Source organism: Calliopsis andreniformis, unplaced genomic scaffold, assembly GCF_051401765.1.
Source record: "Calliopsis andreniformis isolate RMS-2024a unplaced genomic scaffold, iyCalAndr_principal scaffold0008, whole genome shotgun sequence".
In the NCBI taxonomy this organism is placed as follows: Eukaryota; Metazoa; Arthropoda; class Insecta; order Hymenoptera; family Andrenidae; genus Calliopsis; species Calliopsis andreniformis.
The window spans coordinates 3,844,881-3,856,658 of record NW_027480426.1 but is presented as its reverse complement, the minus strand read 5'-3'; positions in this window follow the sequence as shown (position 1 = coordinate 3,856,658).

Genomic DNA, 11,778 nt, shown 5'->3' with positions numbered 1-11,778 from the left:
ATTGTATTTTATGCTTCTGGCGTTGACTTCTAAGGCACTAACTATTCGATCTGGTGGAGCAACGCCCTAGAGTGAAGCCTAGGTTGCCCGGAACGTAGAATTGGCCATCACTTTCAAACTGGTCGAAATTATTCCTGTTATATGATGGAAACACAGTTGTATTTTTTTTGCATTTTATGGTTCTGGCGTAGACTTCTAAGGCCCTAACTATTCAATCTGTGGGAGCAACGCCCTAGGGTGAAGCCTAGGTTGCTCGGAAAGTAGAAATGACCATAAGTTTCATACTAGTTGCAATTATTCGTTTTATACGATGGGAAAGCTGTTGTATTTATATTGTATTTTATGCTTCTGGCGTTTGCTTCTAAGGACCTAACTTTTCGATCTGGTGGAGCAACGCCCTAGAGTGAATCCTAGGTTGCTCGGAATGTAGAAATGACCATAACTTTCACACTGGTTGCAATTATTCGTTTTATACGATGCAAACGCTGTTGTATCTATATCGTATTTTATGCTTCTGGCGTTTACTTCTAAGGACCTAACTATTCGATCTGGTAGAGCAACGCCCTAGTGTGGATCCTAGGTTGCTCGGAATGTAGAAAGGACCATTACTTTCACACTGGTTGCAATTAATCGTTTTATACGATGGAAAAGCTGTTGTATTTATATCGTATTTTATGCTTCTGGCGTTGACATCTTAGGCCGTAAGTATTCGGTCTGGTGGAGCAACGCCCTGGAGTGAAATCGAGGTTGCCCGGAACGTAGAATTGGCCATCACTTTCAAACTGGTTGCAATTATTCCTGTTATATGATGGAAACACTGTTGTATTTTTTTTGCATTTTATGGTTCGGGCGTTGACTTCTAAGGCGCTAACTATTCAATCTGTTGGAGCAACGCCCTAGGGTGAAGCCTAGGTTGCTCGGAAAGTGGAAATGACCATATGTTTCATACTGGTTGCAATTATTTGTTCCATACGATGGAAAAACTGTTGTATTTATATTGTATTTTATGCTTCTGGCGTTGACTTCTAAGGCACTAACTATTCGATCTGGTGGAGCAACGCCCTAGAGTGAAGCCTAGGTTGCCCGGAACGTAGAATTGGCCATCACTTTCAAACTGGTCGAAATTATTCCTGTTATATGATGGAAACACAGTTGTATTTTTTTTGCATTTTATGGTTCGGCCGTAGACTTCTAAGGCCCTAACTATTCAATCTGTTGGAGCAACGCCCTAGGGTGAAGCCTAGGTTGCTCGGAAAGTAGAAATGACCATAAGTTTCATACTCGTTTCAATTATTCGTTTTATACGATGGATACACCGTTGTATTTTTATTGCATTTTATGCTTCGGGCGTTGACTTCTAAGGCCCCAACTATCCAATCTGTTGGAGCAACGCCCTAGGGTGAAGCCTAGGTTGCTCGAAAAGTAGAAATGACCATCAGTTTCATACTGGTTGCAATTATTCGTTTTATACGATGGAAAAACTGTTGTATTTATATTGCATTTTATGCTTCTGGCGTTGACTTCTAAGGCCCTAGCTATTCGATCTAGTGGAGAAACGCCGTGGAGTGAAGCCTAGGTTGCCGGGAAAGGAGAAATGACCATCACTTTCAAACTGGTTGCAATTAATAATGTTATACATTGGAAAAACTGTTGTATTTTTATTGCATTTTATGGTTCTGGCGTTAACTTCTTAGGCCCTAACTATTCGATCTGGTGGAACAACGGCCTAGGGTGAAGCCTAGCTTGCCCGGAACGTAGAAATGACCATTACCTTCACACTGTTTGCAATTATTCCTTTTATACGATGGAAATGCTGTTGTATTTATATCGTATTTTATGCTTCTGGCGTTTGCTTCCAAGGACCTAACTATTCGATCTGGTGGAGCAACGCCCTAGAGTGAATCCTAGGTTGCTCGGAATGTAGAAATGACCATAACTTTCACACTGGATGCAATTATTCGTTTTATACGATGCAAACGCTGTTGTATCTATATCGTATTTTATGCTTCTGGCGTTTACTTCTAAGGACCTAACTATTCGATCTGGAAGAGCAACGCCCTAGTGTGGATCCTAGGTTGCTCGGAATGTAGAAAGGACCATTACTTTCACACTGGTTGCAATTAATCGTTTTATACGATGGAAAAGCTGTTGTATTTATATCGTATTTTATGCTTCTGGCGTTGACTTCTTAGGCCGTAACTATTCGGTCTGGTGGAGCAACGCCCTGGAGTGAAATCGAGGTTGCCCGGAACGTAGAATTGGCCATCACTTTCAAACTGGTTGCAATTATTCCTGTTATATGATGGAAACACTGTTGTATTTTTTTTGCATTTTATGGTTCGGGCGTTGACTTCTAAGGCGCTAACTATTCAATCTGTTGGAGCAACGCCCTAGGGTGAAGCCTAGGTTGCTCGGAAAGTGGAAATGACCATATGTTTCATACTGGTTGCAATTATTTGTTCCATACGATGGAAAAACTGTTGTATTTATATTGTATTTTATGCTTCTGGCGTTGACTTCTAAGGCACTAACTATTCGATCTGGTGGAGCAACGCCCTAGAGTGAAGCCTAGGTTGCCCGGAACGTAGAATTGGCCATCACTTTCAAACTGGTCGAAATTATTCCTGTTATATGATGGAAACACAGTTGTATTTTTTTTGCATTTTATGGTTCTGGCGTAGACTTCTAAGGCCCTAACTATTCAATCTGTGGGAGCAACGCCCTAGGGTGAAGCCTAGGTTGCTCGGAAAGTAGAAATGACCATAAGTTTCATACTAGTTGCAATTATTCGTTTTATACGATGGGAAAGCTGTTGTATTTATATTGTATTTTATGCTTCTGGCGTTTGCTTCTAAGGACCTAACTATTCGATCTGGTGGAGCAACGCCCTAGAGTGAATCCTAGGTTGCTCGGAATGTAGAAATGACCATAACTTTCACACTGGTTGCAATTATTCGTTTTATACGATGCAAACGCTGTTGTATCTATATCGTATTTTATGCTTCTGGCGTTTACTTCTAAGGACCTAACTATTCGATCTGGTAGAGCAACGCCCTAGTGTGGATCCTAGGTTGCTCGGAATGTAGAAATGACCATAACTTTCACACTGGTTGCAATTAATCGTTTTATACGATGGAAAAGCTGTTGTATTTATATCGTATTTTATGCTTCTGGCGTTGACTTCTTAGGCCGTAAGTATTCGGTCTGGTGGAGCAACGCCCTGGAGTGAAATCGAGGTTGCCCGGAACGTAGAATTGGCCATCACTTTCAAACTGGTTGCAATTATTCCTGTTATATGATGGAAACACTGTTGTATTTTTTTTGCATTTTATGGTTCGGGCGTTGACTTCTAAGGCGCTAACTATTCAATCTGTTGGAGCAACGCCCTAGGGTGAAGCCTAGGTTGCTCGGAAAGTGGAAATGACCATATGTTTCATACTGGTTGCAATTATTTGTTCCATACGATGGAAAAACTGTTGTATTTATATTGTATTTTATGCTTCTGGCGTTGACTTCTAAGGCACTAACTATTCGATCTGGTGGAGCAACGCCCTAGAGTGAAGCCTAGGTTGCCCGGAACGTAGAATTGGCCATCACTTTCAAACTGGTCGAAATTATTCCTGTTATATGATGGAAACACAGTTGTATTTTTTTTGCATTTTATGGTTCGGCCGTAGACTTCTAAGGCCCTAACTATTCAATCTGTTGGAGCAACGCCCTAGGGTGAAGCCTAGGTTGCTCGGAAAGTAGAAATGACCATAAGTTTCATACTGGTTGGAATTATTCGTTATATACGATGGAAAAGCTGTTGTATTTATATTGTATTTTATGCCTCTGGCGTTGACTTCTAAGGCCGTAGCTATTAGATGTGGTGGAGCAACGCCCTAGAGAGACGCCTGGGGTGCTCGGAGCGTAGAAATGACCATTACTTTCACACTGGTTGCAATTATTCGTTTTATACGATGGAAAAGCTGTTGTATTTATATCGTATTTTATGCTTCTGGCGTTGACTTCTTCGGCCCTAACTATTCGGCCTGGTGGAGCAACGCTCTGGAGTGAGACCTAGGTTGCCCGGAACGTAGAATTGTCCATCACTTTCAAACTGGTTGCAATTATTGCTGTTATATGATGGAAACACTGTTGTATTTTTTTTGCATTTTATATTTCGGGCGTTGACTTCCAAGGCCCTAACTATTCAAGCCGTTGGAGCAACGCCCTAGGGTGAAGCCTAGGTTGCTCGGAAAGTAGAAATGACCATAAGTTTCATACTGGTTGCAATTATTCGTTTTATACGATGGAAAAACTGTTGTATTCATATTGTATTTCATGCTTCTGGCGTTCACTTCTAAGGCACTAACAATTCGATCTGGTGGAGCAACGCCCTAGAGTGAAGCCTAGGTTGCTCGGAATGTAGAAATGACCATAACTTTCACACCGTTTGCAATTATTCGTTTTATACGATGCAAACGCTGTTGTATTTATATCGTATTTTATGCTTCTGGCATTTAGTTCTAAGGACCTAAATATTCGATCTGGTGGAGCAACGCCTTAGAGTGGATCCTACGTTGCTCGGAATGTAGAAATGACCATAACTTTCACACTGGTTGCAATTATTCGTTTTATACGATGGAAACGCTGTTGTATTTATATTGTACTTTATGCCTCTGGCGTTGACTTCTAAGGCCGTAGCTATTAGATGTGGTGGAGCAACGCCCTAGAGTGACGCCTAGGGTGCTCGGAACGTAGAAATGACCATTACTTTCACACTGGTTGCAATTATTCGCTTTATACGATGGAAAAGCTGTTGTATTTATATCGTATTTTATGCTTCTGGCGTTGACTTCTTAGGCCGTAATTATTCGGTCTGGTGGAGCAACGCCCTGGAGTGAAATCTAGGTTGCCCGTAACGTAGAATTGGCCATCACTTTCAAACTGGTTGCAATTATTCCTGTTATATGATGGAAACACTGTTGTATTTTTCTTGCATTTTATGTTTCGGGCGTTGACGTCTAAGGCCCTAACCATTCAATCCGTTGGAGCAACGCCCTAGGGTGAAGCCTAGGTTGCCCGAAAGGTAGAATTGCCCATCACTTTCAAACTGGTTGCAATTATTCGTTTTATACGATGGAAAAGCTGTTGTATTTATATTGCATTTTATGCTTTTGGCGTTGACTTCTAAGGCACTAGCTATTCGATCTAGTGGAGCAACGCCCTAGAGTGAAGCCTAGGTTGCCCGGAAAGGAGAAATGACCATCACTTTCAAACTGGTTGCAATTAATCCTGTTATACGGTGGAAAAACTGTTGTATTTTTATTGCATTTTATGCTTCTGGCGTTCACTTCTTAGGCCCTAACTATTCAATCTGGTGGAACAACGACCTAGGGTGAAGCCTAGCTTGCCCGGAACGTAGAAATGACCATTACTTTCACACTGTTTGCAAGTATTCCTTTTATACGATGGAAAAGCTGTTGTATTTATATCGTATTTAATGCTTCTGGCGTTTACTTCTAAGGAGTTAACTATTCGACCTGCTGGGGCAACGCCCTAGAGTGAAGCCTAGGTTGCTCGGAATGTAGAAATGACCATAACTTTCACACTGGTTACAATTATTCGTTTTATACGATGGAAAAGCTGTTGTATTTATATCGTATTTTATGCTTCTGGCGTTGACTTCTTAGGCCGTAACTATTCGGTCTGGTGGAGCAACGCCCTGGAGTGAAACCTAGGTTGCCCGGAACGTAGAATTGGCCATCACTTTCAAACTGGTTGCAATTATTGCTGCTATATGATGGAAACACTGTTCTATTTTTTTTGCATTTTATGGTTCGGGCGTTGACTTCTAAGGACCTAACTATTCAATCCGTTGGAGCAACGCCCTAGGGTGAAGCCTAGGTTGCTCGAAAAGTAGAAATGACCATAAGTTTCATACTGGTTGCAATTATTCGTTTTATACGATGGAAAAACTGTTGTATTTATATTGTATTTTATGCTTCTGGCGTTGACTTCCAAGGCCCTAGCTGTTCGATCTCGTGGAGCAACGCCCTAGAGTGAAGCCTAGGTTGCCCGGAAGGGAGAAATGACCATCACGTTCAAACTGGTTGCAATTAATCCTTTTATACGATGGAAAAGCTGTTGTATGTATATTGTATTTTATGCTTCTGGCGTTTGCTTCTAAGGACCTAACTATTCGATCTGGTGGAGCAACGCGCTAGAGTGAATCCTAGGTTGCTCGGAATGTAGAAATGACCATAACTTTCACACTGGTGGCAATTATTCGTTTTATACGATGCAAACGCTGTTGTATTTATATCGTATTTTATGCTTCTGGCGTTTACTTCTAAGGACCTAACCATTCGATCTGGTGGAGCAACGCCCTAGAGTGAAGCCTAGGTTGCTCGGAATGTAGAAATGACCATAACTTTCACACTGGTTGCAATTATTCGTTTTATACGATGGAAAAGCTGTTGTATTTATACCGTATTTTATGCTTCTGGCGTTGACTTCTTAGTCCGTAACTATTCGGTCTGGTGGAGCAACGCCCTAGGGTGAAGCCTAGGTTGCTCGGAATGTAGAAATGACCATAAGTTTCATACTGGTAGCAATTATTCGTTTTATACAATGGAAAAACTGTTCTATTTATTTTGTATTTTATGCTTCGGGCGTTGACTTCTAAGGCCCTAGCTATTCGATCTGGTCGAGCAACGCCCTAGAGTGAAGCCTAGGTTGCACGGACCGTAGAAATGACCATAACTTCCACACTGGTTGCAGTTATTCGTTTTATACGACGGAAAAGCTGTTGTATTTATATCGTATTTTATGCCTCTGGCGTTAACTACTTAGGCCCTAACTATTTCATCGGGTGGAACAACGCCCTAGGGTGAAGCCTAGGTTGCGCGGAACGTAGAAATGACCATAACATTCACACTGGTTGCAATTATTCGTTCTATACGATGGAAAAACCGTTGTATTTATATTGCATTTTATGCTTCGGGCATTGACTTCTAAGGCACTGACTATTCTATCTGGTGGAGCAACGCCCTAGAGTGAAGCCTAGGTTGCCCGGAACGTAGAATTGGCCATCACTTTCAAACTGGTTGCAATTATTCCTGTTATATGATGGACACACTGTTGTATTTTAATTGCATTTTATGCTTCAGGCGTTGACTTCTAAGGCCCTAACTATTCAATCTGTTGGAGCAACGCCCTAGGGTGAAGCCTAGCTCACTCGGAATGTGGAAATGTCCATAAGTTTCATACTGGTTGCAATTATTCGTTTTATACGATGGAAAAACTGTTTTATTTATATTGTATTTTATGCTTCTGGCGTTGACTTCTAAGGCACTAACTATTCGATCTGGTGAAGCAACGCCCTAGAGTGAAGCCGAGGTTGCCCGGAAAGGAGAAATGACCATCACTTTCAAACTGGTTGCAATAAATCCTTTTATACGATGGAAAAGCTGTTGTATTTATATCGTATTTTATGCTTCTGGCGTTTACTTCTAAGGACCTAGCTATTCGATCTGGTGGAGCAACGCCTTAGAGTGGATCCTAGGTTGCTCGGAATGAAGAAATGACCATAACTTTCACACTGGTTGCAATTATTCGTTTTATACGATGGAAACGCTGTTGTATTTATATTGTACTTTATGCCTCTGGCGTTGACTTGTTAGGCCGTAACTGAACGGTCTGGTGGAGCAACTCCCTGGAGTGAAACCTAGGTTGCCCGGAACGTAGAATTGTCCTTCACTTTCATACTGGTCGCAATTATTCCTGTTATATGATGGAAACACTGTTGTATTTTTTTTGCATTTTATGTTTCGGGCGTAGACTTCTAAGGCCCTAACTATTCAATCTGTGGGAGCAACGCCCTAGGGTGAAGCCTAGGTTGCTCGCAAAGTAGAAATGACCATAAGTTTCATACTGGTCGCAATTATTCGTTTTATACGATGGAAAGCTGTTGTATTTATATTGTATTTTATGCTTCTGGCGTTGACTTTTAAGGCACTAACTACTCGATCTGGTGGAGCAACGCCCTAGAGTGAAGCCTAGGTTGCCCGGAACGTAGAATTGGCCATCACTTTCAAACTGGTTGCAATTATTCCTGTTATATGATGGAAACACTGTTGTTCCTTTATTGCATTTTATGCTTCGGGCGTTGACTTCTTTAGGCCCTAACTATTCAATCTGTTGGAGCAACGCCCTAGGGTGAAGCCTAGGTTGCCCGGAACGTAGAAATGTCCATAACTTTTACACCGGTAGCAATAATTCGTTTTATACAATGGAAAAACCGTTCTATTTATTTGGTATTTTACGCTTCGGGCGTTGACTTCTAAGCTCCTAACTATTCAATCTGTTGGAGCAACGCCCTAGGGTGAAGCCTAGGTTGCCCGGAAATTATAAATGACCATAACTTTCACACTGGTTGCAATTATTCGTTTTATACGATGGAAAAGCTGTTGCATCTTTATTGTATTTTATGCTTCTGGCGTTGATTTCAAAGGCCCTAACTATTCGATCTGGTGGAGCAACGACCTAGAGTGAAGCCTATGTTGCCCGGAACGTAGAAATGACCATTACATTCACACTGGTTGCAATTATTCGTCTTATACGATGGATAAGCTGTTGTATTTATATCGTATTTTATGCTTCTGGCGTTGACTTCTTAGGCCCTAACTATTCCATCTGGTGGAACAACGCCCTTGGGTGAAGCCTAGGTTGCGCGGAACGTAGCAATGACCATAACTTTCACACTGGTAGCAATTATTCGTTTTATACGATGGAAAAACTGTTCTATTTATTTTGTATTTTATGCTTCGGGCGTTGACTTCTAAGGCCCTAGCTATTCGATCTGATCGAGCAACGCCCTAGAGTGAAGCCTAGGTTGCCCGGAACGTAGAAATGACCATAACTTCCACACTGGTTGCAGTTATTCTTTTTATACGATGGAAAAGCTGTTGTATTTATATGGTATTTTATGCCTCTGGCGTTAACTTCTTAGGCCCTAACTATTTCATCGGGTGGAACAACGCCCTATGGTGAAGCCTAGGTTGCGCGGAACGTAGAAATGACCATAACTTTCACACTGGTAGCAATTATTCGTTTTACACGATGGAAAAACTGTTTTATTTATTTTGTATTTTATGCTTCTGGCGTTGACTTCTAAGGCCCTAACTATTTGATCTGGTGGAACAACGCCCTAGAGTGAAGCTTAGGTTGCCCGGAACGGAGAAATGACCATAACTTTCAAACCGGTAGCAATTATTCGTGTTATACGATGGAAAAACTGTTCTGTTTATTTTGTATTTTATGCTTCGGGCGTTGACTTCTAAGGCCCTAACTATTCAATCTGTTGGTGCAACGCCCTAGAGTGAAGCCTAGGTTGCCCGGAAAGTAGAAATGACGTTAACTTTCATACTGGTTGCAATTATTCGTTCTATACGATGGAACAACCGATGTATTTATATTGTATTTTATGCTTCGGGCATTGACTTCTAAGGCACTGACTATTCGATCTGGTGGAGCAACGCCCTAGAGTGAAGCCTAGGTTGCCCGGAACGTAGAATGGGCCATCACTTTCAAACTGGTTGCAATTATTCCTGTCATATGATGGAAACACTGTTGTATTTTAATTGCATTTTATGCTTCGGGCGTTGACTTCTAAGGCCCTAACTATTCAATCTGTTGGAGCAACGCCCTAGGGTGAAGCCTAGCTCGCTCGGAAAGTGGAAATGACCATAAGTTTCACACTGGTAGCAATTATTCGTCTTATACGATGGATAAGCTGTTGTATTTATATCGTATTTTATGCTTCTGGCGTTGACTTCTTAGGCCCTAACTATTCAATCTGTTGGAGCAACGCCCTAGGGTGAAGCCTAGCTCACTCGGAATGTGGAAATGTCCATAAGTTTCATACTGGTTGCAATTATTCGTTTTATACGATGGAAAAGCTGTTGTATTTATATTGTATTTTATGCTTCTGGCGTTGACTTCTAAGGCACTAACTATTCGATCTGGTGCAGCAACGCAATAGAGTGATGCCTAGGTTGCCCGGAACGTAGAATTGGCCATCAATTTCAAACTGGTTGCAATTATACCTGTTATATGATGGAAACACTGCTGTATTTTTTTTGCATTTTATGGTTCGGACGTTGACTTCTAAGGGCCTAATTATTCAATCCGTTGGAGCATAGCCCTAGGGTGAAGCCTAGGTTGCTCGGAAAGTAGAAATGACCATAAGTTTCATACTGGTTGCAATTATTCGTTTTATACGATGGAAAATCTGTTGCATTTATATTGTATTTTATGCTTCTGGCGTTGACTTCTAAGGCACTAACTATTCGATCTGGTAGTGTAACGACCTAAAGTGAAGCCTAGGTTGCCCGGAACGTAGAATTGGCCATCACTTTCAAACTGGTTGCAATTATTCCTGTTATATGATGGAAACACTGTTGTATTTTTTTTTGCATTTTATGGTTCGGGCGTTGACTTTTAAGACCCTAACTATTCAATCTGTTGGAGCAACGCCCTAGGGTGAAGCCTAGGTTGCTCGGAAAGTAGAAATGACCATATGTTTCACACTGGTTGCAATTATTCGTTTTATACGATGGCAAAGCTTTTGTATTTATATTGTATTTTATGCTTCTGTCGTTGACTTCTAAGGCCCTAGCTGTTCGATCTAGTGAAGCAACGCCCTAGAGTGAAGCCGAGGTTGCCCGGAAAGGAGAAATGACCATCACTTTCAAACTGGTTACAATAAATCCTTTTATACGATGGAAAAGCTGTTGTATTTATATCGTATTTTATGCTTCTGGCGTTGACTTCTAAGGCACTAACTATTCGATCTGGTGTAGAAACGCCCTAGAGTGAAGCCTAGGTTGCCCGGAACGTAGAATTGGCCATCACTTTCAAACTGGTTGCAATTATTCCTGTTATATGATGGAAACACTGTTGTACCTTTATTGCATTTTATGCTTCGGGCGTTGACTTCTTTAGGCCCTAACTATTCAATCTGTTGGAGCAACGCCCTAGGGTGAAGCCTAGGTTGCTAGTAAAGTAGAAATGACCATAAGTTTCATACTGGTTGCAATTATTCGTTTTATACGATGGAATAGCTATTGTATTTATATTGTATTTTATGCTTCTGGCGTTGACTTCTTAGGCCCTAACTATTCGATCTGGTAGAACAATGCCCTAGAGTGAAGCCTAGATTGCCAGGAACGTAGAAATGACCATCACTTTCACACGGGTTGCAATTATTCGTTTTATACAATGGAAAAGCTGTTGCATCTTTATTGTATTTTATTCATCTGGGGTTGACATCTAAGGCCGTAGCTATTAGATGTGGTGGAACAACGCCCTAGTGTGAAGCCTAGGTTGCCCGGAACGTAGAAATGTCCATAACTTTTACACCGGTAGCAATAATTCGTTTTATACAATGGAAAAACCGTTCTATTTATTTGGTATTTTACGCTTCGGGCGTTGACTTCTAAGCTCCTAACTATTCGGTCTGTTGGAGCAACGCCCTAGGGTGAAGCCTAGGTTGCCCGGAAATTATAAATGACCATAACTTTCACACTGGTTGCAATTATTCGTTTTATACGATGGAAAAGCTGTTGCATCTTTATTGTATTTTATGCTTCTGGCGTTGATTTCAAAGGCCCTAACTATTCGATCTGGTGGAGCAACGACCTAGAGTGAAGCCTATGTTGCCCGGAACGTAGAAATGACCATTACATTCACACTGGTTGCAATTATTCGTCTTATACGATGGATAAGCTG